Genomic DNA, 24,874 nt, shown 5'->3' with positions numbered 1-24,874 from the left:
CCCCACTACCACACACAAAATCCTAGCCAATCCCTTCCCCACTACCACACACACAATCCTAGCCAATCCCTTCCCCACTACCACACACAAAATCCTAGCCAATCCCTTCCCCACTACCACACACACAATCCTAGCCAATCCCTTCCCCACTACCACACACAAAATCCTAGCCAACCCCTTCCCCACTACCACACACAAAATCCTAGCCAATCCCTTCCCCACTACCACACACACAATCCTAGCCAATCCCTTCCCCACTACCACACACAAAATCCTAGCCAATCCCTTCCCCACTACCACACACAAAATCCTAGCCAATCCCTTCCCCACTACCACACACAAAATCCTAGCCAATCCCTTCCCCACGACCACACACAAAATAACCAACAACCCGCAAATAACAAGAAAAACACGAGGGGATAACAGATCATGGTCAGCATCATCAAAGTCCAAAACTCATCTCAGTTCCAGTCCCTCAGCCTTCACGAACCCCTCCGCCTCCTCCGCTTCAACGGGCGGACCACTCCAAACCGCACGTTGCTACTATACAATGCCACCTTCACCTGACCAGAGGCCACCACCTTCTCGCCAGTTCTGCCGTAAGATCTTGGTATATTCTAATACCAAGCCCTTCCCACTTCACCTCTCCATTCGGCTTTCCCCATCTCAAGACCTTCTCCTTCAGAAGATCCAACTCTTAAATGGAGGGGTCATCCTCCTTCCCCATCAACCTAGCGAATGTCTCCTCAAAGCACTCCGTCCTCCTCCTTCCCCCCCCGAAGAAGGTCCCACGATTCTCAAATTCTGTCTTTGTGTCCTGTTCTCCAGGTCCTCCACTTTGACTCTCAGCACCTTTATTGCTCTTCACCATCCTCTGCAGCTCCTCACCCACCGAGGCGAACGGGTCGCTGTGCCGCGACAATGCCTCCTCCACCCCCTTCAACACCTGTACCTGCTCCCGCATCTCCATCAACGTCTTTGTCAAAACCACCTTTATCGGGCAAGAATCTTATCCACCCACTCCTCTAGCGAGGTCATCATCTCTTTCTGATGCCTGTCGGAGTGCTTGGGGAACAGCCATTCAAACTCCCCCAACACCACTTCAGTCAGCATTTCCACCGTGAAGAGAGGGGCCCTTCCCCACGAACTGCCCCCCACCATCTTTCCTCCTTTTGGACTCACAGCCACACTCGCCAGCGACCTTTCACTCACCAGGGGTTGGGAGACGGGCTGTCCGGGGTTTGGAGACGGGCTGTCCGGGGTTGGGGGACGGGCTGTCCGGGGTTGAGAGACGGGCTGTCCGGGGTTGGGAGACGGGCTGTCCGGGGTTGGGGGATGGGCTGTCCGGGGTTGGGGGACGGGCTGTCCGGGGTTGGGAGACGGGCTGTCCGGGGTTGGGGGACGGGCTGTCCGGGGTTGGGAGACGGGCTGTCCGGGGTTGGGGGTTGGGAGACGGGCTGTCCGGGTTTGGGGGTTTGGAGACGGGCTGTCCGGGGTTGGGGGACGGGCTGTCCGGGGTTGGGAGACGGGCTGTCCGGGGTTGGCAGACGGGCTGTCCGGGGTTGGGGGTTGGGAGACGGGCTGTCCGGGGTTTGGAGACGGGCTGTCCGGGGTTGGGAGACGGGCTGTCCGGGGTTGGGGGTTGGGAGACGGGCTGTCCGGGGTTTGGAGACGGGCTGTCCGGGGTTGGGGGTCGGGCTGTCCGGGGTTGGGAGACGGGCTGTCCGGGGTTGGGGGATGGGCTGTCCGGGGTTGGGGGACGGGCTGTCCGGGGTTGGGGGTTGGGGGACGGGCTGCCCGGGGTTGGGGGACGGGCTGTCCGGGGTTGGGGGACGGGCTGTCCGGGGTTGGGGGTTGGGGGACGGGCTGCCCGGGGTTGGGGGACGGGCTGTCCGGGGTTGGGAGACGGGCTGTCCGGGGTTGGGAGACGGGCTGTCCGGGGTTGGGAGACGGGCTGTCCGGGGTTGGGGGTTGGGAGACGGGCTGTCCGGGGTTTGGAGACGGGCTGTCCGGGGTTGGGAGACGGGCTGTCCGGGGTTGGGAGACGGGCTGTCCGGGGTTGGGAGACGGGCTGTCCGAGGTTGGGGGACGGGCTGTCCGGGGTTGGGGGACGGGCTGTCCGGGGTTGGGAGACGGGCTGTCCGGGGTTGGGAGACGGGCTGTCCGGGGTTGGGGGTTGGGAGACGGGCTGTCCGGGGTTGGGAGACGGGCTGTCCGGGGTTGGGGGACGGGCTGTCCGGGGTTGGGAGACGGGCTGTCCGGGGTTGGGGGACGGGCTGTCCGGGGTTGGGGGACGGGCTGTCCGGGATTGGGAGACGGGCTGTCCGGGGTTGGGGGACGGGCTGTCCGGGGTTGGGGGACGGGCTGTCCGGGGTTGGGAGACGGGCTGTCCGGGGTTGGGGGACGGGCTGTCCGGGGTTGGGGGACGGGCTGTCCGGGGTTGGGGGACGGGCTGTCCAGGGTTGGGGGACGGGCTGTCCGGGGCTGGGGGACGGGCTGTCCGGGGTTGGGAGACGGGCTGTCCGGGGTTGGGGGACGGGCTGTCCAGGGTTGGGGGACGGGCTGTCCGGGGTTGGGGGACGGGCTGTCCGGGGTTGGGGGTTGGGAGACGGGCTGTCCGGGGTTGGGGGACGGGCTGTCCGGGGTTGGGGGGACTATGAGGTTGGAGGCCGTAAGGGGTAGACATCTGGAGGAAATGAGGTCACGAACGGTGTTGGAGATAATGGTTTGATGTTCAATGGTCTGGTCATGGTCCAGGGGGAGGTAAGAGGAAGTATCGGAGAGTTGGCGCTCAGCCTCTGCGAGGTAGAGGTCAGTGCGCCAGACAACAACAGCACTCCCTTTGTCGGCAGGTTTGACGACAATGTCGGGGTTAGACCTGACAGTGAAGAGCAGAAAGTTCGGAAGGAGAGAGGTTGGAATGGGTGAGGGGGGCAGAAAAATTAAGACGGCCAATGTCCCGTCGACAGTTCTCGATGAAAAGATCGAGGGCAGGTAATTGTCCCGGCGCGGGGGGTCCCACTCGGAGGCAGAATGTTGGAGGCACATGAAAGGATCAGTGGAACGGGGGGAGGATTCTTGCCCAAAGAAGTGGGCACGGAGATGAAGGCGATGAAAGAAGAGTTCAACATCATGTCGATCCCGGAATTCATTGAGGTGAGGACGTAAGGGTCCAAAGCTGAGTCCTTTGCTGAGAACAACACGCTCAGCCTCAGAGAGGGGAAGGTCAGAGTGAACACGCGGCAAGGGCTAGGGTTGGGAGAAATAGGGTACGGGGGGATTGGGCCTGGGATGGGCAGCGGTGTTGAAACTAGGAGAAATAGGGTACGGGGGGATTGGGCCTGGGATGGGCAGCGGTGTTGATACTGGGAGAAATAGGGTACGGGGGGATTGGGACTGGTGGAGGGCCTGGGATGGGCAGCGGTGTTGATACTGGGAGAAATAGGGTACGGGGGGATTGGGACTGGTGGAGGGCCTAGGATGGGCTGTGGTGTTGATGAGTTGTTGAAGCTTGTGTTCCTTAACATCTGTAAGAAACAGGAAAAGATTCTTGTTAAGGCGTCGAATGATGTGAAGGATGAAATGAAACTGGGGACAGGGACAGCTTTGAGAGAGAGTAAGATGGTGCTGCTGGAGAGAGATGTTGAGTGTCTTCATGTGGAGCCGGATGGCACTGAGTGCGGCTTTCAGGATGCAGTGAGAGCAGCAATTGGAAGAATGTTGTATATCCTGGAGGTACCTGTAATCCTGGAGGTTACATGAAGGGTGAAATTTAAGTTGAAATCCCCGTGGGGTAAGTTGGAGACGAAGACAGTCACTGAGGGAGGAAATATGGCTGTGGAAGCTGTTGCTCTGTTTATCTGGCTCTAAATATAGTCACCTTCCTTAATCCTAATTATGTTTGCTCCAGAGTCGCCAGGTATTTTTCCACTACAAGGTTCAAACCCGAATACTGATCAAAGAGCCAATGCACCAGTTAGTTAGTTCAAAGTCAATACTATTTATTTACCGGGCGGCACGGTGGCACAGTGGTTAGCATTGCTGCCTACGGCGCTGAGGACCAGGGTTCGAATCCCGGCTCTGGGTCACTGTCTGTGTGGAGTTTGCACATTCTCCCCGTGTCTGCGTGGGTTTCACCCCCACAACCCAAAGATGTGCCGGCGAGGTGGATTGGCCATGCTAAATTGCCCCTTAATTGGAAAAAATAATTGGGTACTCCAAATTTATAAAAAAAAACAACTATTTATTTACACACAATAATTTCTACTCAGGCACAAATACCATAAACTAAACTATCTCTAACGCTAACGCCTATACTTAACTTCGGGTGCCATGATGTGGAGATGCCGGCGTTGGTCTGGGTTGAGCACAGTAAGAAGTCTCACAACACCGGGTTAAAGTCCAACAGGGTAGCATGGTGGTTAGCATAAATGCTTCACAGCTCCAGGGTCCCAGGTTCGATTCCCGGCTGGGTCACTGTCTGTGTGGAGTCTGCACGTCCTCCCCGTGTGTGCGTGGGTTTCCTCCGGGTGCTCCGGTTTCCTCCCACAGTCCAAAGATGTGCGGGTTAGGTGGATTGGCCATGCTAAATTGCCCGTAGTGTCCTAATAAATGTAAGGTTAAGGGGGGGGGGGGGGGTTGTTGGGTTACGGGTATAGGGTGGATATGTGGGTTTGAGTAGGGTGATCATGGCTCGGCACAACATTGAGGGCCAAAGGGCCTGTTCTGTGCTGTACTGTTCTATGTTCTAGGTTTGTTTGGAATCACTAGCTTTCGGAGCACTGCTAAGATGCATTCCAAGCATTGTCTGGCATCTCTGACTTTGTCTGTATAAATGTTTCTGGAACATACCTCTCCATTCACCTGAGGAAGGAGCAGTGCTCCGAAAGCTCGTGTTTGAAACAAACCTGTTGGACTTTAACCTGGTGTTGTAAGACTTTTTACTAACTTCGGGTGCCCACTCATTCAGAGGAACAATGGCCGTTGTTCGGATCTGAGGCTGTTGGGTGCGAAGGTGTAACAGGAGAACAGCAAAGGTCGTTCCTCTGATAGCGAGCGTTGACCTTGGACTTACTGCTTGTGGTGCAGCTGGTGGACGGGTCTCTCCGCTTCGAGAGCCGAGTCCAAGAGAGCGATTCTCTCTCGGGGGCTTCTTCTTGTACCCGGAGCGGCTTCGCGCGCTTTTGGGCGGGCCTGGAACTTGGCCCCAATTAATTGGACCGCATCTTGATCATCGGTATCGATCTCGACCAATAAAGGGGTGGGTGCCCTGATGGCTGGGTGTGTCCTAGGTGGCCGTTGGCCTTGCTTTGTTTGTGTATTTCTGGTGCCGGGGTGCCTGCCTTAGTTTCCTTTGTTCCCGGGGATGGGCCATCAATATGCTAATTGACCTACAGTTTCAGTCTGGTCTGGGAGTTGCCTTCTCAATACGCATCCAGGCTCTGTGCCTGCTTTCTTAGCACTGTCCATGTTTCCCTATAGTCTTTGCAAACATCCATTTTGTAATCTGGAAGTGGCCATCCCAGATGGCTACAAAGCGAGTCTTGGTAAATACCTTGTCCAACACTAAGAAATGGAAAGCAGTGAAGTAGGATAGTGAGGGAGGGACTTACGGAAATCCTGTCGGAGAGAAGAGCAGTACTTCTTCAGGGTCGGCATTCCTGGAAGAGAAGTGGTAGTGAGTTAAACACTGGATAAAAGCAAATTACTGCGGAAGCTGGAATCAAAGTTCTTCTGGAACTTTGACAACCCACAGCCCCCTCAGACCTCCCAATATCTAATCATTCAAAAAAATCCCCCAAAAACTGTGCCAAAAGGGCTAAAACCCAGAAACTATATCAGGAGCCACCCAACATGTGACCTCCACCTACATGTTGCCACTGGAAGTCCCCTTGATCAGAGACAGCAGGAAAATGGAACGAGTGACTGACTGAGCTGTTGTGTTTTTCCATCTTGACCCCTCTGACTGAGGCAGCAAAGGCTGTTGAGTGAAAAGCCAACTGGATGGCAGAGTGTGAAGCTGAGCAGGTATTAGTGCTGTCTGAGATGGTGGAGTATCCTACCTCCAGCAACATGTACAGAGCTCCTGCTCCCAGCTCAGGGCGTGAAGCCAGCTAACTCAGGTGACTCCAGCACCACGTTACAAAGAGAGTTTGGAATTCCAGCTTGTTTACTTTGACCCAGTTAAGTTGAGGTTTTTGAGGATTGCTGGAGTTGTTGGGTGTGTGCAGTAACTAGCAAGGCACGAGCTTAATAATTATGACTGTGACAGAGACTGCTATTAAAGCACAGCATGCCTGATGCTGTGCGAAAAACCAGAAGATTAGGTGGCACAGGGACAGCCTCCAAACCGGAGCCAAGAGAACCCATTATCGGAATTCAGCAAATTCACAATGAGAGAAGAGGGCAAGACACCGAGATATCCTCACTGCTTGTATCCACTTAAAAACATAGGCTGGGAGATTTCAGCCCTGCTGTGGCAGGACTCGCCGCAGGAGATTCAACAGCCCAGCCTGAGTCCATTGAATTTCCGTGGGCTCAAACAGGCAACGGGCAGGACCGGGCGCTCCCGGCAGCGGGCACGACCGGGCGCTCCCGGCAGCGGGCAGGACTGAGCCCTCCCGGCAGCGGGCAGGACCGGGCCCTCCCGGCAGCGGGCAGGACCGAGCCCTCCCGGCAGCGGGCAGGACCGGGCCCTCCCGGCAGCGGGCAGGTCCGGGCCCTCCCGGCAGCGGGCAGGACCGAGCCCCTCCCGGCAGCGGGCAGGACGAGCCCTCCCGGCAGCGGGCAGGACCGAGCCCTCCCGGCAGCGGGCACGACTCCGGGCGCTCCCGGCAGCGGGCAGGTCCGGGCGCTCCCGGCAGCGGGCAGGACCGGGCTCTCCCGGCAGCGGGCAGGTCCGGGCGCTCCCGGCAGCGGGCAGGACCGGGCGCTCCCGGCAGCGGGCAGGACCGGGCGCTCCCGGCAGCGGGCAGGACCGAGCCCTCCCGGCAGCGGGCACGACTGGGCGCTCCCGGCAGCGGGCAGGACCGGGCTCTCCCGGCAGTGGGCAGGACCGAGCCCTCCCGGCAGCGGGCAGGACCGGGCGCTCCCGGCAGCGGGCAGGACCAGGCCATCCCGGCAGCGGGCAGGACCGGGCGCTCCCGGCAGCGGGCAGGACCGAGCCCTCCCGGCAGCGGGCAGGACCGAGCCCTCCCGGCAACGGGCAGGACCGAGCCCTCCCGGCAGCGGGCACGACCGGGCCTTCCCGGCAGCGGGTAGGACCGAGCCCTCCCGGCAGCGGGCACGACCGGGCCTTCCCGGCAGCGGGTAGGACCGAGCCCTCCCGGCAGCGGGCACGACTGGGCGCTCCCGGCAGCGGGCAGGACCGGGCTCTCCCGGCAGTGGGCAGGACCGAGCCCTCCCGGCAGCGGGCAGGACCGGGCGCTCCCGGCAGCGGGCAGGACCGGGCCCTCCCGGCAGCGGGCAGGACCGGGCGCTCCCGGCAGCGGGCAGGACCGAGCCCTCCCGGCAGCGGGCAGGACCGAGCCCTCCCGGCAAACGGTCAGGACCGAGCCCTCCCGGCAGCGGGCACGACCGGGCCTTCCCGGCAGCGGGCAGGACCGAGCCCTCCCGGCAGCGGGCAGGACCGAGCCCTCCCGGCAGCGGGCAGGACCGAGCCCTCCCGGCAGCGGGCACGACCGGGCGCTCCCGGCAGCGGGCAGGTCCGGGCGCTCCCGGCAGCGGGCAGGACCGGGCTCTCCCGGCAGCGGGCAGGTCCGGGCGCTCCCGGCAGCGGGCAGGACCGGGCGCTCCCGGCAGCGGGCAGGACCGGGCGCTCCCGGCAGCGGGCAGGACCGAGCCCTCCCGGCAGCGGGCACGACTGGGCGCTCCCGGCAGCGGGCAGGACCGGGCTCTCCCGGCAGTGGGCAGGACCGAGCCCTCCCGGCAGCGGGCAGGACCGGGCGCTCCCGGCAGCGGGCAGGACCAGGCCATCCCGGCAGCGGGCAGGACCGGGCGCTCCCGGCAGCGGGCAGGACCGAGCCCTCCCGGCAGCGGGCAGGACCGAGCCCTCCCGGCAACGGGCAGGACCGAGCCCTCCCGGCAGCGGGCACGACCGGGCCTTCCCGGCAGCGGGTAGGACCGAGCCCTCCCGGCAGCGGGCACGACCGGGCCTTCCCGGCAGCGGGTAGGACCGAGCCCTCCCGGCAGCGGGCACGACCGGGCCCTCCCGGCAGCGGGCAGGACCGAGCCCTCCCGGCAGCGGGCACGACCGAGCCCTCCCGGCAGCGGGCACGACCGGGCCCTCCCGGCAGCGGGCACGACCGGGCCCTCCCGGCAGCGGGCAGGTCTGGGCGTTCCCGGCAGCGACCAGGACCAGACTCTCCCGGCAGCGGGCAGGTCCGGGCCCTCCCGGCAGCGAGCAGGTCCGGATGTTCCCGGCAGCGGGCAGGTCCGGATGTTCCCGGCAGCGCTAGGGGTTCCCTGCAGCGGCCAGGATTCGACAATCCTGGCAGTGGGAAGGACCGGACAATCCTGCCCGTAGAATCTTGTAGCGTAGAAATTATACCCCATGCCCAGACCTGCTGAGGACTTGGTCACCGGCTTTGTCCCCAGCGACATGTCGTGTTGCCAGTTCCCCGGCCAGCACCAGGTGGCCTGTGGGCTGGATCTCCCGGGAGCTGATGGTGTGATTCATGTTGGAATGGGCCAGGCGGGAAACCTCACCCATGATGAGCTCGAAGATGTAGTCATTTTTTAATGTAACTTAAGAGTACCCAAATTCCTTTTTTTTCCCAATTAAGGGGCACTTTAGCATGACCAATCCACCTATCCTGCACATCTTTTTGTCCTATGAGGGTGAGACCCAGGCAGACACGGGAACAATGTGCAAACTCCAAACGCAAGTTGACCCGGGGCTGGGATCGAACCCGGGTCCTCAGCACCGTGAGGCAGCAAACTGCGCCACCGTGCTGCCTTAGAAGGTGGATTCGTAACGGGGAACAAAGAAATGGCTGAGGAAGTAATTTAGTACTTTGTTTCTGTCTTCACAAAGGAAGACATGAATGATGTATCAGAAATTCTGAATAACACAAGTTTCAGTGAGGAGCTGAAGGAAATTAGTATTAGTGAAGAAATGGTTTGGGGGGAAATTAATGGGATTGAAGGCAGATAAATCTTCAGGATTTGATAATGTTTATCCCAAAATACTTGAGGAAGTGGCCCTAGAAATAGAAGATCTATTAGCGGTCAATTTTCAAAATTCTTTGGAATCTGGAATGTTTCCTACAGATTCAAGGGGAGAGGCTGTAACCCCACTATTCAATAACGGAGGTCGAGCGAAAACAGGGAACAATAGACCAGTGAGCCTAATGTCGGTACAGTAGTAGGGAAGTTGCTGGAGTCCATTATCAAGGAATTCATGCAGCATTTGGAAAGCAGTGGTATAATCAGACAAAGTCAGCATGGATTTACAAGAGGGAAATCATGCTGGGCAAAGCTGCTAGAATTCTTTGAAGATGGAACTAGTAGAGTTGACCAGAGAGACTTAGTGGATGTAACTTTTCAGAAGGCTTTCGAGAAGTATTCGCATAGCAGATTGCTTTGTAAAGTTAAAATGCATGGGATTGCGTGTAGTGTCTTGAGATGGATGGAAAGCTGGTTAGCAAACAGGAAGCAAAAATTGCAATAAATGGGTCTTTTTCCGATTGGCAGGCAGTGACTAGTGGGGTACCGCAGGGATCTGTGCCAGGACTCCAACTGTTCACGTTATATATTAATGATTTGGAGAAGGGAACTAAATGTATTTCCAAATTTGCAGATGATACAAAGTTGGGTGGGAGGGTGAGCTGTGAGGAGGATGCAGAGATGATTCAGCAGGATTTGGACAGGCTGAGTGAGTGGGCACATGCATGACAGACACAGTATAATGTGGATAAATGTGAGGTTATTCGCTTCAATAGCAAAAATAGGAAGGCAGATTATTATTGGAATGGGTGTAAATTGAGAGAGGCGGATACTCAGTGAGACCTTGTTGTCCTTGTGCATCAGTCGCTGAAAGTAAGTGCGCAGGTACAGCAGGCAGTAAAGAAGGCAAATGGGATGTTGGCCTTCATAGCGAGAGGGTTTGACTATAGAAATAGAGATGTTTTACTGCAATTGTATAGGGCATTGGTGAGGCCACACCTGGAGTAGTATCTGCAGTTTGGTGTCCTTATCTGGGGAAGGATGTTCTTGCTATGGAGGGAGGGCAGCGAAGGTTTACCAGGCTGATTCCTGGGATGGTGGGACTGTTTATGAGGAGAGACTAAATCGGTTAGGATTATATTCATTGGAGTTTGGAAGGGTGAGGGAGAAACTTATAAAATTCTAACAGGATTAGACAGGGTAGATTTGGAAAGAATGTTCCCGATGGTGGGGGAGTCCAGAACTAGGGGTCATAGTTTAAGGATAAGGGGTAAACCTTTTAGGATTGAGGTGAGGAGAAATGTCTTCACCCAGAGAGCGGGGAATCTGTGGAATTCACCACCACAGAAAGCAGTTGAGGCTAAAATGTTGTGTAATTTCATGCAGGAAATAGATACAGCTCTTGGAGCTAAAGGGATATGGGGAGAAGGTGGGAGTAGGGTCTTGAACTTGATGATCAGCCATGATCATAATGACTGGTGGAGCAGGCTCGAAGGGCCGAATGGCCTCCTGCATCTGTTTTCTCTATGTTTCTATGTATGTCGTTGACGAATGAGTTCATGATGCTCATGGCCTTGGAGGAGATACCGATGTTGAGGGGTACCTGCTTCATCACGTTGTCGATGGAGGTGAAGTTCTCTCACAACTAACCAGGCCAATTCCTCATCACCAATAGCCTTCAGCTGTGAAGCTCGAGGCTGCTCACTGTCAACAGGAGTTAAAGTGACCTTCAGCATAGAACCAAGAGCAGAGCTTGTCCTGAAAGTGTTTGGTAGGACAGACAGACAGCAGCTGTAGTTGCCCCTGTTATGGGTATTCACAATATTTAAAGATGCCTTGAAGTCCTCGAATGAAAAGGGGCGACTTCGACCTGGAATGCTTCAGCACCCCCAAACAAGCCTGATCCCCATGAGGGGGTCCTCCTCCCGAGCTCTGGGACAGAGGTTTTGGTGCCGGAAAATGGAAATGGCTACTCGCCTCCTCGGTTCCCCTCCACAGCCGTTGCGCAGCTCCATAAAACAGTACAGCACAGAACAGGCCCTTCGGCCCTCGATGTTGTGCCGAGCATTGTCCGAAACCAAGATCAAGCTATCCAACTCCCTGTCAGTCTGGTGTGCTCCATGTGCCTATCCAATAACCGCTTGAAAGTTCCTGAAGTGTCCGACTCCACTATCACAGCAGGCAGTCCATTCCACACCCTAACCACTCTCTGAGTAAAGAACCTACCTCGGATATCCCTCCTATATCTCCCACCCTGAATCTTATAGTTATGCCCCCTTGTAACAGCTACATCCACCCGAGGAAATAGTCTCTGAACGTCCAATCTATCTATCCCCTTCACGTTTTTAAAAGGATGTGCTAAACAACACCCGCGTGATTTCTCGATGGAGCGGCAGTTAACTCCCAGGGAATCAATGCCATTAACTTCGATCTCTGTTTGTTGTGTGAATATATCAATGACTCAATAAAATATTTTTCAATAAAAAACGTCAATATTGCTAATGAGATGGAAATGAATGCAAATTGGGGTTAATGATCAGCTCGCCATCTTTGGGCTAGAGCCAGACCTTCCCATCGGTAGCGGGCCGGTTTGATGGTAAACTGGCGCAAATCTCCATGTTGGCCTTTCCCGCCAGGTGCAACGCAGTGGTTAAATTGTGCTCAGAATAATGGAGCTGGTCGGAGCAGGCGGATGAATTGGGAGATCACAAAGCACCGACAACACTACCTCTGACAGGACAATGATATTAATGTGTCAAATATCCAAAGGCTGTTTCCATGGGATAGGATATTATAATGGCAAACATTGGAATGGAAGTGAGACCAGAAGTAGTGATGGGATTTGTTTCTCCTCAATCTGAATTTACAGGTTATGCTGTCCCAAAGACATTCACTGAATTTGCGTGAACAGGAAAAAGGTTAAAAAGGGACGTCTTCAGATAACGTCTACATCGCTACGTCAAATCAACAGGATGGACTCGCCGGTTTCACCAGAGATTCACATCGTGGTTCAGTGTGTAAGTATCCAGAACCCTTTTTCCGATGAACAACTGGTGTAGTTTGTCCTGGGGATTGAGAATTTTGGGGGAAGGTTTGTGGGAGAGGGGTTTAAGGTCTACCTGGGCCTCCTCCCACACCTCTCATCATAGCCTCTCATTCCTTTCTCTCTCGTGTGTATCCAACTTCTTAAACACATCTGTGCTTTCTGCCTGAACCTCTCCATGTCGGGACGTGTTCCAGATTCTTCCCACTCTTTGGGTAAAGAAGTTTCTCCTTAATTCCCTATTGGATTTATTGGTGACAAACTTATATTGATGGTCTCCAGTTTTAGGCTTCCCACAAGTGGAGATATCTTTTCTACAATTATTCAATTTTGAAACCCTTCATAATTTTAAAGACCTCGATGAAGTCACCCCCTCAGTCTAATTGGATTCAGATAACCAATGACAAACACTCCCAGGAGTCTGAGAGGAAATGAGCTTTTTGTTTAGTCTTTCCTGAAGGTTGGAATTTCTCAGTTTTGAATTCTCCTAAATGTTGTCGGACTTGCTGTCTTTGATGAGGATGTTAAACTGATCCCACATTCCAATCTCATACAGGAGCAATAGAGTTAGGAACACTGCAGCTGGAGGAGGTCCCTCAAGCATGCCGTGAAGGTGTGACACTGACAAACAGCAGTGTCTTCCACCCCAGGACCCTCTAGTCCCCCCATTGCCCCCTCCCCAATCCAGCACGCCCTTCCAGTGAGCAGGGGCCCATGCACCCCTGGCTGCAGCACGGACTCCTGCTCACTGGCCTCCAAACCCTGCACCCCAGACACCACGTAACGTTACCTGGACGGCGACTAGTTCCCTCCCCAGTGCACACACCCACCTCTGGTTGTAGAAATGTCCATCGTGTTGGGGTCCAGCACCTGGGTGTTTGGATGTTGATCGCTGCTTCCTAGGTGTTGCTTCCTGCAATGTTTAGGTCTCATTGTCTGATAGGGGTGCTGGGCAATAACTCCCACATGCTACATTGCCCGCCCATCCACAGGAATCCAATTGGATGTGTGAAGTGCTCACTTAACAAAGATTCCCAATTCCCAACAGCCTTCAGCTGCGCAGCAAAGGCCTCCGCGGTTAGTGGGAGATATGGGTGACCAGTGGGGCAGGGGCTGGGATTGCCCCCAGAACGGGAACACACGATCCAGGGGTTGGCATAGATACATATAAGATAGGAGCAGGAGGAGGCCTTTTGGCCCTTCGAGCCTGCTCCGCCATTCATCACGATCATGGCTGACCATCCAACTCAATAGCCTAATCCTGCTTTCTCCCCATAGCCTTAGATCCCATTCTCCCCAAGTACTATATCCAGCCGCCTCTTGAATATATTAAAAAGTTTTAGCATCAACTACTTCCTGTGGTAATGAATTCCACAGGCTCGCCACTCTTTGTGAAGAAATGTCTCCTTATCTCTGTCCGAAATGGTTTACCCTGAATCCTCAGGCTGTGACCCCTGGTTCTGGACACACCCATCATTGGTAACATCTTCCCTGCATCTACCCTGTCCAGTCCTGTTAGAATTTTATACGTCTCTATGAGATCCTCCCTCATTCTTCTGAACTCCAGCGAGAACAATCCCAACCTAGGCAATCTCTCCTCATGTGACAGTCCCGCCATCCCTGGAATCTGGTAAACCTTTGCTGCTCTCCCTTGAGAGCAAGAACATCCTTGCTCAGAGAAGGAGACCTTAACTGCACACAATACTCCCAAGTGTGGCCTCACAAGGCCCTGTATAACTGCAGCAACACATCCCTGTGCCTCTATCTATCCTCCTTCAGAAACTCCTTAACGTTTATCTGTGACCAAGCTCTTAGCCATCTGCCCTTACATCTCCTTATGTGACTCAGTGTTGTTTCTAGCTTGGGACCTTTGATTATGGTAAGGGTGTGTGTCAATGCAAGTTGTTTATGTAAGTGGGGTGTTGCAAACTAATTTGAAGAAGTTGTGAATATGTGATAGAAATGCTGGGAGCATGTTGAGACAGAATGAGGCTGAGTTTTATGGGCAGGACATGTTGATGCAATGGATTCAAGCAGCACCTGCAATATTGAATCATCACCTGTGTCTTACATCAACTCTGTAAACAGAAAACACTTCTGCTGAAAACTGTTTGACTTTTGTTGAGCAAGGCTGCAAAACCACGGATGAACCATGATCTAATATTGAATGATGCAATGAACTCCAGTGATTGAATGCTCTCCTCGTCTTCCTACATTGCTCAACGTTTCACAGCTGCAGACATCAAGAGTGGAAACTTCTTGTTAAGATAAGAGGATGGGTGGCCTTGAATTTACAATGTCTCCTTGACTGACTGTGATAACAATGGCCTTTTGACGGCAGATTCTTTGTCAAGCGGTTTCTTTCAGCATTCTACCCTTTGATACATTTGTGAAGCTTTTGCATATATGTTTAGAGGCTCAAACAGTTCTATGGATTTCCCGTAAAAGTTTCACATCATTGAGAGGTTGAGTGGGCAACCTGCCTTTCAAATGATCTTCAGTGTCTTTCCTCAATGACATCTGTGACTTAGTCAGTAGCCGTCTCGTGTCTGAGTCAGAATGTTGTGGGTTCGGACCCACTCCAGACTGACACTCCTGGTGCAGTATTGAAGGGTCAGGACTGAGGGAGTGCCGCACAGTCAAGAGGGTCAGGACTGAGGGAGTGCTGCACTGTCGGAGGGTCAGTACTGAGGGAGCATCGCACTGTCAGAGGGTCAGTACTGAGGGAGTGCTGCACTGTCAGAGGGTCAGTACTGAGGGAGTGCCGCACAGTCAGAGGGACAGTACTGAGGGAGTGCCGCACAGTCAGAGGGTCAGGACTGAGGGAGTGCTGCACTGTCAGAGGGTCAGTACTGAGGGAGTGCTGCACTGTCAGAGGGTCAGGACTGAGGGAGTGCTGCACTGTCAGAGGGTCAGTACTGAGGGAGTGCTGCACTGTCAGAGGGTCAGTACTGAGGGAGTGCCGCACTGTCAGAGGGTCAGGACTGAGGGAGCTCCGCACTGTCAGAGGGTCAGTACTGAGGGAGCTCCGCACTGTCAGAGGGTCAGTACTGAGGGAGCGCCGCACTGTCAGAGGGTCAGTACTGAGGGAGTGCTGCACTGTCAGAGGGTCAGTACGGAGGGAGTGCCACACTGTCAGAGGGTCAGTACTGAGGGAGTGCTGCACTGTCAGAGGGACAGTACTGAGGGAGTGCCGCACTGTCAGAGGGTCAGTACTGAGGGAGTGCCGCACTGTCAGAGGGTCAGTACTGAGGGAGTGCCACACTGTCAGAGGGTCAGTACTGAGGGAGTGCCGCACTGTCAGAGGGTCAGTACTGAGGGAGGGCCGCACTGTCAGAGGGTCAGTACTGAGGGAGTGCCGCACTGTCAGAGGGTCAGTACTGAGGGAGTGCTGCACTGTCAGAGGGTCAGTACTGAGGGAGTGCTGCACTTTCAGAGGGTCAGTACTGAGGGAGTGCCGCACAGTCAGAGGGACAGTACTGAGGGAGTGCTGCTCTGTCAGAGGGTCAGTACTGAGGGAGTGCCGCACAGTCAGAGGGTCAGTACTGAGGGAGTGCTGCACTGTCAGAGGGTCAGTACTGAGGGAGTGCTGCACTGTCAGAGGGTCAGTACTGAGGGAGTGCTGCACTGTCAGAGGGTCAGTACTGAGGGAGTGCTGCACTGTCAGAGGGTCAGTACTGAGGGAGTGCCGCACTGTCAGAGGGTCAGTACTGAGGGAGTGCCGCACTGTCAGAGGGTCAGTACTGAGGGAGTGCCGCACTGTCAGAGGGTCAGTACTGAGGGAGTGCTGCACTGTCAGAGGGTCAGTACTGAGGGAGTGCCGCACTGTCAGAGGGTCAGTACTGAGGGAGTGCCGCACTGTCAGAGGGTCAGTACTGAGGGAGTGCTGCACTGTCAGAGGGTCAGTATTGAGGGAGTGCCGCACTGTCAGAGGGTCAGTACTGAGGGAGCGCTGTATTCTCAGAGGGTCCGTACGGAGGGGGGCCTGCTCACTTGTGTTGTGTTGGGGTCTGCGCGTGTGCACCGTGTTGGGGCCTGCGCGTGTGCACCGTGTTGGGGCCTGCGCACGTACGGCATGTTGGGACCTGTGCGTGTGCACCGTGTTGGGGCCTGCGCACGTGCGTCATGTTGGCGCCTGCGTGTGTGCGGCGTGTTTGGACCTGCGCATGCGCAGCGTGTTGGAACCTGCGTGTGTGCAACGTGTTGGGACCTGCGTGTGTGCGGCGTGTTTGGACCTGCGCATGCGCAGCGTGTTGGAACCTGCGTGTGTGCAACGTGTTGGGACCTGCGCGTGTGCACCGTGTTGGGACCTGTGCGTGTGCACCGTGTTGGGACCTGTGCGTGTGCACCGTGTTGGGACCTGTGCGTGTGCACCGTGTTGGGACCTGTGCGTGTGCACCGTGTTGGGACCTGTGCGTGTGCACCGTGTTGGGACCTGTGCGTGTTCGGCGTGTTGGGACCTGTGCGTGTGCGGCGTGTTGGGGTCTGTGCACCGCCCAGGATCCTTCCCAGAGCCTTGTTGGAATTCCCACTGATGATGTCACGGCGCGTGGAAAGAAGTGGGGTTTGCGGAATTCCGGATAAGGGATACTCAGCCTGTACCAGCAGACGCTGTGTTCCACTATAACAATCCGATGGACAATGTACCTTGAGGGTCTGTGGTCCTTCGGAGCTGAGACCTTCCTGCTTTGTAGGTGACTGTCAGGCATTAAACCTTCAGATGTTTGACAAGGTGACTGCTCCACTCCCCGTGGCTCTACCACTCTTATTGGCTCAGGACCAGCTGATTCAGGGCGCCTTCTCCAAATATTTGGAGTGTGGTACAGGTGTAGGTTTTGCTGGAGCTGAGGCTTGTTAATGAGGACCGCGTGGTGTGGGGCACAGCACCATGCCCTTCAATAAATAGAGACGTTATCGGTGATTAGTAACAAAGCAGCCCGTATCGGGGACGAGAGTGCTGGTCAGGTTAAATCTCAGGTGATAAAGGTGCTTATCGCAAAAGGCTGTGACTGGATCTTTTGAGAGAAATTAGCAGCGATGTTCTGACTGCCTTCAGTTCAGAGAGCTCAGGCACGAGGTACTAACGGATATTTCAGAGGCAGCTACTGACAGCGGACATCTTTCAACATGAGCGAGGTAAAGGTCTTTAGCATCTTCATTCAGACGTGAAAAGAGAACAAATAGCTAAAGATAAAAGATGCATATTTAGATGTATTATCTGGTCATGGGTTGTATTTCGTTAAAAGATGAAATGTAACTGTGATGTGAACAATCTCAGTGTTCAATGACGGGTAGAATTCTCCTTGGTGTTCTGGCCAATAGCTATCACAAACAGATGGTTTGGTCATTATTATCTCTTTGCTACAATTGGAGTCTATCTGTGTGCAAACTTGCTGCTGCATTTCTCACATGAGGACAGTGACGACAATAGACAAGTGCATTATTCGGTCTGGAGCACTTTGGGATGCTCGGAGTTTATGAAAGGTGGGATATAAATGCAGGTCTGTTGTTAGGGGGCTTGTTCTGCACGTTGTTGATTGTATCTGTCGTACTTCAGGATATTTCTCGGGGCGGGGGGGGGATATTCAGGCATGGCGAAGTGCACTAGTGCAGGTGAGTGACAACAAAGGAAAGGGTCAGTGTGCGCTGTGAGGGTCAGTGTGAGGGTCAGTGTGAGGGTCAGTGTGCGCTGTGAGGGTCAGTGTGCGCTGTGAGGGTCAGTGTGCGCTGTGAGGGTCAGTGTGAGGGTCAGTGTGAGGGTCAGTGTGCGCTGCGAGGGTCAGTGTGAGGGTCAGTGTGCGCTGTGAGGGTCAGTGTGAGGGTCAGTGTGCGCTGTGAGGGTCAGTGTGAGGGTCAGTGTGAGGGTCAGTGTGCGCTGTGAGGGTCAGTGTGAGGGTCAGTGTGAGGGTCAGTGTGCGCTGTGAGGGTCAGTGTGAGGGTCAGTGTGCGCTGTGAGGGTCAGTGTGAGGGTCAGTGTGCTCTGTGAGGGTCAGTGTGAGGGTCAGTGTGAAGGTCAGTGTGAGGGTCAGTGTGAGGGTCAGTGTGAGGGTCAGTGTGAGGGTCAGTGTGAGGGTCAGTGCGAGGGTCAGTGTGAGGGTCAGTGTGAGGGTCAGTGTGCTCTGTGAGGGTCAGTGTGAGGGTCAGTGTGCGCTGTGAGGGTCAGTGTGAGGGTCAGTGTGAGGGTCAGTGTGAGGGTCAGTGTGAGGGTCAGTGTGAGGGTCAGTGTGAGGGTCAGTGTGCGCTGTGAGGGTCAGTGTGAGGGTCAGTGTGAGGGTCAGTGAGTCAGTGTGAGGGTCAGTGTGCGCTGTGAGGGTCAGTGTGAGGGTCAGTGTGAGGGTCAGTGTGAGGGTCAGTGTGAGGGTCAGTGTGAGGGTCCAGTGTGAGGGTCCAGTGTGAGGGTCAGTGTGCGCTGTGAGGGTCAGTGTGTGCGTGTGAGGGTCAGTGTGAGGGTCAGTGTGAGGGTCAGTGTGAGGGTCAGTGTGCGCTGTGAGGGTCAGTGTGCGCTGTGAGGGTCAGTGTGCGCTGTGAGGTCAGTGTGAGGGTCAGTGTGCGCTGTGAGGGTCAGTGTAGAGGGTTAATGTGGAGGGTCAGTGTGCGCTGTGAGGGTCAGTGTAGAGGGTCAGTGTGCGCTGTGAGGGTCAGTGTAGAGGGTCAGTGTAGAGGGTCAGTGTAGAGGGTCAGTGTAGAGGGTCAGTGTAGAGGGTCAGTGTAGAGGGTCAGTGTAGAGGGTTAGTGTAGAGGGTCAGTGTGAGGGTCAGTGTGAGGGTCAGTGTGCGCTGTGAGGGTCTGTGTGGGCTGTGAGGGTCAGTGTGAGGGTCAGTGTGAGGGTCAGTGTGCGCTGTGAGGGTCAGTGTGAGGGTCAGTGTGCTCTGTGAGGGTCAGTTTGAGGGTCAGTGTGAGGGTCATGTGCGCTGTGAGGGTCAGTGTGAGGGTCAGTGTGCGCTGTGAGGGTCAGTGTGAGGGTCAGTGTGAGGGTCAGTGTGCGCTGTGAGGGTCAGTGTGAGGGTCAGTGTGGGCTGTGAGGGTCAGTGTGAGGGTCAGTGTGCGCTGTGAGGGTCAGTGTGAGGGTCAGTGTGAGGGTCAGTGTGGGCTGTGAGGGTCAGTGTGAGGGTCAGTGTGAGGGTCGGTGTGACTGACAGTGTGACTGACAGTGTGAGGGTCAGTGTGAGGGTCAGTGTGAGGGTCAGTGTGAGGGTCAGTGTGAGGGTCAGTGTGAGGGTCAGTGCGAGGGTCAGTGTGCGCTGTGAGGGTCAGTGCGAGGGTCAGTGTGCGCTGTGAGGGTCAGTGTGCGGGGTCAGTGTGAGGGTCAGTGTGCGCTGTGAGGGTCAGTGCGAGGGTCAGTGTGCGGGTCAGTGTGCGGGTCAGTGTGAGGGTCAGTGTGCGGGTCAGTGTGCGGGTCAGTGTGAGGGTCAGTGTGAGGGTCAGTGTGATGGTCAGTGTGAGGGTCAGTGTGCGCTATGAGGGTCAGTGTGAGGGTCCGTGTGGGTCAGTGTGAGGGTCAGTGTGAGGGTCAGTGTGCGCTGTGAGGGTCAGTGTGCGCTGTGAGGGTCAGTGTGAGGGTCAGTGTGCGCTGTGAGGGTCAGTGTGAGGGTCAGTGTGTGCTGTGAGGGTCAGTGTGAGGGTCAGTGTGCGCTGTGAGGGTCAGTGTGAGGGTCAGTGTGCGCTGTGAGGGTCAGTGTGAGGGTCAGTGTGCGCTGTGAGGGTCAGTGTGAGGGTCAGTGTGCGCTGTGAGGGTCAGTGTGAGGGTCAGTGTGCGCTGTGAGGGTTAGTGTGAGGGTCAGTGTGCGCTGTGAGGGTCATTGTGAGGGTCAGTGCTGAGGGTCAGTGTGCGCTGTGAGGGTCAGTGTGAGGGTCTGTGTGCGCTGTGAGGGCAGTGTGAGGGTCAGTCGTGAGGTCCGTGTGGGTCAGTGTGGGCTGTGAGGGTCAGTGTGAGGGTCAGTGTGAGGGTCAGTGAGTCGCTGTGAGGGTCAGTGTGAGGTCAGTGTGCGCTGTGAGGGTCAGTGTAAGCGTCAGTGTGAGGGTCAGTGTGAGGGTCAGTGTGAGGGTCAGTGTGCGCTGTGAGGGGACAGTGTGCGCTGTGATGGTCAGTGTGAGGGTCTGTGTGCGCTGTGAGGGTCAGTGTGCGCTGTGAGGGTCAGTGTGTGGGTCAGTGTGAGGGTCAGTGTGAGGTCAGTGCGAGGGTCAGTGCGAGTGTCAGTGTTGGGGTCAGTGTGCGGGTCAGGTGTGCGGGTCAGTGTGATGGTCAGTGTGAGGGTCAGTGTGAGGGTCAGTGAGTCAGTGTGAGGGTCAGTGTGAGGGTCAGTGTGGGCTGTGAGGGTCAGTGTGCGCTGTGAGGGTCAGTGTGCGCTGTGAGGGTCAGTGTGAGGGTCAGTGTGCGCTGTGAGGGTCTGTGTGAGGGTCAGTGTGAGGGTCAGTGTGCGCTGTGAGGGTCAGTGTGAGGGTCAGTGGGCGCTGTGGGGGTCAGTGTGAGGGTCAGTGTGAGGGTCAGTGTGAGGGTCAGTGTGCGCTGTGAGGGTCAGTGTGCGCTGTGAGGGTCTGTGTGAGGGTCAGTGTGAGGGTCAGTGTGCGCTGTGAGGGTCAGTGTGAGGGTCAGTGGGCGCTGTGGGGGTCAGTGTGAGGGTCAGTGTGAGGGTCAGTGTGCGCTGTGAGGGACAGTGTGCGCTGTGATGGTCAGTGTGCGCTGTGACGGTCAGTGTGAGGGTCAGTGTGAGGGTCAGTGTGAGGGTCAGTGTGCGCTGTGAGGGTCAGTGTGCGCTGTGAGGGTCAGTGTGAGGGTCAGTGTGAGGGTCAGTGTGAGGGTCAGTGTGAGGGTCTGTGTGAGGGTCAGTGTGCGCTGTGAGGGTCAGTGTGAGGGTCAGTGTGTGCTGTGAGGGTCAGTGTGAGGGTCAGTGCGCTGTGAGGGTCAGTGTGAGGGTCAGTGTGCGCTGTGAGGGTCAGTGTGAGGGTCAGTGTGAGGGTCAGTGTGCGCTGTGAGGGTCAGTGTGAGGGTCAGTGTGCGCTGTGAGGGTCAGTGTGAGGGTCAGTGTGCGCTGTGAGGGTTAGTGTGAGGGTCAGTGTGCGCTGTGAGGGTCATTGTGAGGGTCAGTGTGAGGGTCAGTGTGCGCTGTGAGGGTCAGTGTGAGGGTCTGTGTGCGCTGTGAGGGTCAGTGTGAGGGTCCGTGTGGGTCAGTGTGCGCTGTGAGGGTCAGTGTGAGGGTCAGTGTGCGCTGTGAGGGTCAGTGTGAGGGTCAGTGTGAGGGTCAGTGTGAGGGTCAGTGTGCGCTGTGAGGGACAGTGTGCGCTGTGATGGTCAGTGTGCTCTGTGAGGGTCAGTGTGAGGGTCAGTGTGCGCTGTGAGGGTCAGTGTGCGCTGTGAGGGTCAGTGTGCGGGTCAGTGTGAGGGTCAGTGTGAGGGTCAGTGTGAGGGTCAGTGTGTCAGTGTGAGGGTCAGTGTGAGGGTCAGTGTGAGGGTCAGTGAGTCAGTGTGAGGGTCAGTGTGAGGGTCAGTGAGTCAGTGTGAGGGTCAGTGTGAGGGTCAGTGTGAGGGTCAGTGTGAGGGTCAGTGTGAGGGTCAGTGGGCGCTGTGAGGGTCAGTGTGATGGTCAGTGTGAGGGTCAGTGTGCGCTGTGAGGGTCAGTGTGAGGGTCAGTGTGAGGGTCAGTGTGGGCTGTGAGGGTCAGTGTGCGCTGTGAGGGTCAGTGTGCGCTGTGAGGGTCAGTGTGAGGGTCAGTGTGAGGGTCAGTGTGAGGGTCAGTGTGCGCTGTGAGGGTCAGTGTGAGGGTCAGTGTGCGCTGTGAGGGTCAGTGTGAGGGTCAGTGTGCGCTGTGAGGGTCTGTGTGAGGGTCAGTGTGAGGGTCAGTGTGCGCTGTGAGGGTCAGTGTGAGGGTCAGTGTGAGGGTCAGTGTGCGCTGTGAGGGACAGTGTGCGCTGTGATGGTCAGTGTGCGCTGTGAGGGTCAGTGTGAGGGTCCGTGTGGGTCAGTGTGAGGGTCAGTGTGGGCTGTGAGGGTCAGTGTGCGCTGTGAGGGTCAGTGTGCGCTGTGAGGGTCAGTGTGCGCTGTGAGGGTCAGTGTGAGGGTCAGTGTGCGCTGTGAGGGTCTGTGTGAGGGTCAGTGTGAGGGTCAGTGTGCGCTGTGAGGGTCAGTGTGAGGGTCAGTGGGCGCTGTGAGGGTCAGTGTGCGCTGTGAGGGTCAGTGTGCGCTGTGAGGGTCAGTGTGCGCTGTGAGGGTCAGTGTGAGGGTCAGTGTGCGCTGTGAGGGTCAGTGCGAGTGTCAGTGTGCGCTGTGAGGGTCAGTGTGAGGGTCAGTGTGAGGGTCAGTGTGAGGGTCAGTGTGAGGGTCAGTGTGAGGGTCAGTGTGAGGGTCAGTGAGTCAGTGTGAGGGTCAGTGTGCGGGTCAGTGTGCGCTGTGAGGGTCAGTGTGCGGGTCAGTGTGAGGGTCAGTGTGATGGTCAGTGTGAGGGTCAGTGTGCGCTGTGAGGGTCAGTGTGAGGGTCCGTGTGGGTCAGTGTGAGGGTCAGTGTGGGCTGTGAGGGTCAGTGTGCGCTGTGAGGGTCAGTGTGAGGGTCAGTGTGCGCTGTGAGGGTCTGTGTGAGGGTCAGTGTGAGGGTCAGTGTGCGCTGTGAGGGTCAGTGTGAGGGTCAGTGGGCGCTGTGAGGGTCAGTGTGAGGGTCAGTGTGCGCTGTGAGGGTCAGTGTGAGGGTCAGTGTGAGGGTCAGTGCGAGTGTCAGTGCGAGTGTCAGTGCGAGTGTCAGTGCGAGTGTCAGTGCGAGTGTCAGTGCGAGTGTCAGTGTGAGGGTCAGTGTGCGGGTCAGTGTGCGGGTCAGTGTGCGGGTCAGTGTGAGGGTCAGTGTGCGCTGTGAGGGTCAGTGTGCGGGTCAGTGTGAGGGTCAGTGTGCGCTGTGAGGGTCAGTGTGAGGGTCCGTGTGGGTCAGTGTGAGGGTCAGTGTGGGCTGTGAGGGTCAGTGTGCGCTGTGAGGGTCAGTGTGCGCTGTGAGGGTCAGTGTGAGGGTCAGTGTGCGCTGTGAGGGTCTGTGTGAGGGTCAGTGTGAGGGTCAGTGTGCGCTGTGAGGGTCAGTGTGTGGGTCAGTGTGAGGGTCAGTGGGCGCTGTGAGGGTCAGTGTGTGGGTCAGTGTGAGGGTCAGTGGGCGCTGTGAGGGTCAGTGTGAGGGTCAGTGTGGGCTGTGAGGGTCAGTGTGAGGGTCAGTGTGCGCTGTGAGGGTCTGTGTGTGGGTCAGTGTGAGGGTCAGTGTGAGGGTCAGTGTGCGCTGTGAGGGTCAGTGTGTGGGTCAGTGTGAGGGTCAGTGGGCGCTGTGAGGGTCAGTGTGAGGGTCAGTGTGCGCTGTGAGGGTCAGTGTGCGCTGTGAGGGTCAGTGTGCGCTGTGAGGGTCTGTGTGAGGGTCAGTGTGCGCTGTGAGGGTCTGTGTGTGGGTCAGTGTGAGGGTCAGTGTGAGGGTCAGTGTGCGCTGTGAGGGTCAGTGTGTGGGTCAGTGTGAGGGTCAGTGGGCGCTGTGAGGGTCAGTGTGAGGGTCAGTGTGCGCTGTGAGGGTCAGTGTGCGCTGTGAGGGTCTGTGTGTGGGTCAGTGTGAGGGTCAGTGTGAGGGTCAGTGTGCGCTGTGAGGGTCAGTGTGTGGGTCAGTGTGAGGGTCAGTGTGCGCTGTGAGGGTCAGTGTGAGGGTCAGTGTGCGCTGTGAGGGTCAGTGTGAGGGTCAGTGCGCTGTGAGGGTCAGTGTGAGGGTCAGTGTGCGCTGTGAGGGTCTGTGTGAGGGTCTGTGTGAGGGTCAGTGTGAGGGTCAGTGTGCGCTGTGAGTGTCAGTGTGAGGGTCAGTGTGAGGGTCAGTGTGCGCTGTGAGGGTCTGTGTGAGGGTCAGTGTGAGGGACAGTGTGAGGGTCAGTGTGCGCTGTGAGGGTCAGTGTGCGCTGTGAGGGTCAGTGTGAGGGTCAGTGTGAGGGTCAGTGTGCGCTGTGAGGGTCAGTGTGAGGGTCAGTGTGCGCTGTGAGGGTCAGTGTGAGGGTCAGTGTGCGCTGTGAGGGTCAGTGTGCGCTGTGAGGGTCAGTGTGAGGGTCAGTGTGAGGGTCAGTGTGCGCTGTGAGGGTCAGTGTGAGGGTCAGTGTGCTCTGCGAGGGTCTGTGTGAAATGAAATGAAAATCGCTTATTGTCACGAGTAGGCTTCAATGAAGTTACTGTGAAAAGCCCCTAGTCGCCACAATCCGGGGCCTGTCCGGGGAGGCTGATACGGGAATTGAACCGTGCTGCCGGCCTGCTTGGTCTGCTTTAAAAGCCAGCGATTTAGCCCAGTGCTGGTCTTGTCCTGGGTGCTGTACCGTCTGCTCCTGGTGGCGACGGGCTTGCAATCCGCAGTTAGATTGGCAAAGAGGGAGGGGGTGGGCTCAACCTTGAGGGTCGCGAGGCCGCAAACGGTGAGTGGAGGTAGGGGCCCGCCGAATTTGAGGGTGAGGCTCTGGAGGTTGCACTGAAAATCCAGGCCCAGCAATAGTGCTGCGCAGAAGTTGGGGAGGACGTAGAGGCGGAAACCGCTGAATTCTACACCCTGGACAGTGAGATTGACCACGCAGAACCCTTGGATCGGGACAGGGTGGGATCCGGAGGCCAGGGAGATCCGTTGGTTGCCGGGGTGTCTGCGTGTGTGAAGCTTTCGGTGCTCCCGGAGTCCAGCAGGCAAGAGGTCA

At 56.6% G+C, this 24,874-nt stretch overlaps 1 protein-coding gene and 1 long non-coding RNA gene across 2 annotated transcripts in view; both read left to right on the top strand.

Moving 5' to 3' along the window:
• Positions 1-12,176, top strand: part of LOC119972182 — a 158,544-nt gene extending 146,368 nt beyond the window's left edge. Inside the window, exon 3 of the long non-coding RNA XR_005462012.1 lies at positions 12,035-12,176. This is a non-coding gene — a long non-coding RNA (uncharacterized LOC119972182). The remainder of the gene's footprint in view (positions 1-12,034) is intronic.
• The window catches only part of atg9b (autophagy related 9B), a 419,304-nt gene that overhangs the window by 336,963 nt on the left and 57,467 nt on the right, over positions 1-24,874 (top strand). The gene's annotated exons all lie outside the window — the stretch shown is intronic.

Source organism: Scyliorhinus canicula, chromosome 10 (genome assembly GCF_902713615.1).
Source record: "Scyliorhinus canicula chromosome 10, sScyCan1.1, whole genome shotgun sequence".
Taxonomy (NCBI): Eukaryota; Metazoa; Chordata; class Chondrichthyes; order Carcharhiniformes; family Scyliorhinidae; genus Scyliorhinus; species Scyliorhinus canicula.
Note: the sequence above shows the minus strand (reverse complement) of the source record. Positions and strands in the feature narration are given on the sequence as shown.